The sequence below is a fragment of the Chiloscyllium punctatum genome, unplaced genomic scaffold (assembly GCF_047496795.1).
Source record: "Chiloscyllium punctatum isolate Juve2018m unplaced genomic scaffold, sChiPun1.3 scaffold_954, whole genome shotgun sequence".
In the NCBI taxonomy this organism is placed as follows: Eukaryota; Metazoa; Chordata; class Chondrichthyes; order Orectolobiformes; family Hemiscylliidae; genus Chiloscyllium; species Chiloscyllium punctatum.
In genome coordinates this window covers 15,001-17,500 of record NW_027310688.1, presented here as the reverse complement: position 1 = coordinate 17,500, position 2,500 = coordinate 15,001, and the positions used below count along the sequence as shown (strand labels likewise).

At 66.5% G+C, this 2,500-nt stretch overlaps 1 non-coding gene across 1 annotated transcript; it reads left to right on the top strand.

The window, feature by feature from the left end:
* The first annotated feature begins 1,115 nt into the window (after window positions 1-1,115).
* On the top strand, window positions 1,116-1,269 carry LOC140474347 (5.8S ribosomal RNA). Its single transcript, XR_011959040.1, has one exon. It is a non-coding gene; the product is annotated as a 5.8S ribosomal RNA (ribosomal RNA).
* The last annotated feature ends 1,231 nt before the right edge of the window (window positions 1,270-2,500 follow it).

Here is a 2,500-nt window from a genome sequence, read left to right as displayed (position 1 = left end):
CCTGCAGCCGTGGTCACCGCCAAACCCCCCACAACTGTTGGGCGCCTACCTGCGCGGGGCAGGAGGACACTTTCCGATTTCAAATCTCCGTTTGCCGAGTCCACCCCGAACGCACGCGGGCGGGCGGGTTCGCATCACCCTTCGTCACAAGGGGCGAAGCCCGTTCCACCGTCTCGTCAGTAGTGCCGACCGGTCTGTGATCGACGAGGGGAGCCACACCAGGTCCGGCCCTGCTGCTTGGCGGCACCGCGTCGTCGGGAGCTCGCGACAGACGGAGGGTTTCGGTGTACTCTCCAGCCACGGGAAACGAAGCCGGTGATGCAGGCGCCGGTCTTTCGCTCCCAAATCGGCTGGGTTTACATCGTTGCTATCTAGTCACGCTCCCTTCAAACCCGACGGGGTACCTATTCCCCTCACCCGTCTGTGCGTATACAGCCTCTTTGCACTTGCGGGATGGGGGTGGTGGTTTAAAGACTCTCGAGTTGCCGCCCGTCGGTCTCCGAGCTCCGTGCAGTAGTGATCCCCAGCGAACTGCCAGCAGGGCGAACGAGCGATCCCGCTCTCGGTCGGGGCGCCTGGCGTCGATCGGTGGTCGGTGGCTTGCGGGCAAGCTGCGCTGTGAGTGTGGGAACGAGTATGACGAGCCGTTGCCGCGACTCCCAGTCCACCTCGGCGGTGGCTGGGCCGGGCGGGCGTCTGCTCGGGCGAGTGCCGCCCCCGCCTCCTCGCAGGAAGTCCGCTCGCCGACACGCCGCCACGTGCACGCGTCAGTGACGCTGCCGAACCGATGGCCGGTGCCCGTTCCCGCCTCTGCTTTTCCTAGGGCAAAGCTGCTGCACGCCTCGTGATACTAGGCGGGCGACATGGTGGCGGTGATCCTGCCTCCGTCGCTGCGGTGCGTTGGGGCACGCATCGCCTCTTGGGCGCCCTGTCCTCCTCCCCCCAATAGACGTATGTTTCTGCGGGCCGCACCAGGATGGTGCTCCCCATCGCTTCACGCCACCCTGCTCCGCCCGCACGCCGGCGTGCAGGTGGCTGTAGCTCAAGGTGGGGAGCGTATGTGCGGTCCGGGTCGCTTTCCTCTGGCGAGGGAGAGACCTAAAACAAACTCAGACAACTCTTGACGGTGGATCACTCGGCTCGTGCGTCGATGACGAACGCAGCTAGCTGCGAGAATTAATGTGAATTGCAGGACACATTGATCATCGACACTTTGAACGCACTTTGCGGCCCCGGGTTCTTCCCGGGGCCACGCCTGTCTGAGGGTCGTTTGGCAATCAATCGCACTCGCCTTGGCTGGCGAGAGCGCGGCTGGGGTGTCGCAGAGGACCCGTCCTCTTTGTCCCCCTAAGTTCAGACTCCGGAGCCCTCCGGCGTCGGAGCGCTTGGCCTTTCCCCCCCACCCTGCACATTCCGTTCGTCAGGCTCGACGCCATCCCCCCGCCGGGGAGCGCGGCCTGGCGTCCGTCTGTGTCGTGGCAGTGGGGCCAGCACGGCTGTCACCGGTCCCAGAATGGCTGTCGGTGGTTCACACTGTGTGTGTGTGCCAACCCTCCTGGTCTCTGGGACACGGAGCTGCCACGAAGTGTTGAGCCTCCAGTGGGGGGTCTGCCTAAGCTCTGCACGTCCGCATTGGGTCCGTCTCTCGGTTGGCTGGCAGTGGAAAGAGTGAAGGGAGCCGCGGAGGTCCGGTGCTGGTGCGCCGCCGGCCTGACCGTGGAGCTCGCCGGTTTGACACGCTGACCCGACTCGATGGTTGATCGATTGAGAGTGCTGGGAGCTGCAGGCCGCCCGCTGCTGCAGCCGCCCGTCTCGTGGTTCGTCCTCGGCCTTAAGTGGCCGGCGGGGCGTCTGATCCTGTCTCCCCTGCTGGCGCCGAGTGCCTGGCCGAGGGAGGAGGTTTTCGTCGAACGCTGTGACTTGGACGGTCGCACGCGCGTGGATCGCTGGCTCTTGGCTCTCCCGTTCAGTCCGCACGTTTTCCGCTCCGTCCTGCCACCGGTCTCGGGAGGTACGGAGGGGTTGGCGGGCGTGGTGTGTGCTCCGTCACCGTGCAGGCACACCTACCACGCCGTCGGCCGACCCCCGCACGGTCCTCCTGGCCATCGGGAGGACGGCGGAACGTCGGGCTGTCGGGGGCCAAGTCGCCAGAAGGCCACCGCTGTGTCTTCCGTACCCTGTCACCGTCGGCGTGCCTTCCTCAACTCGTCCGGCTCGGGGCCGCTGGGTTCAGGAGCGGCGTCGCCCGCCGGCCCCACTGAAGGCCGTGCCGTTCCGCGGCTGGCGATCGATGTGCGTGGCGTGCCTGCGCGACCGTTCGCCACTTGAGCCTCGGCACTCCTCTCTCCCTCTCTCTGACCGTCGGGCAGTCTCTGTCTGCTGGTGCCTCGCACGTCCCGGGCGGCGGGTCGTCACCCCCGCGACCGGGCCTCCGGCAAGGCAGGAATCAGGCTGACCCTTCCGCTCGAGTAAGCAGCCGGCACTTCCGAGTTTCGCCTCC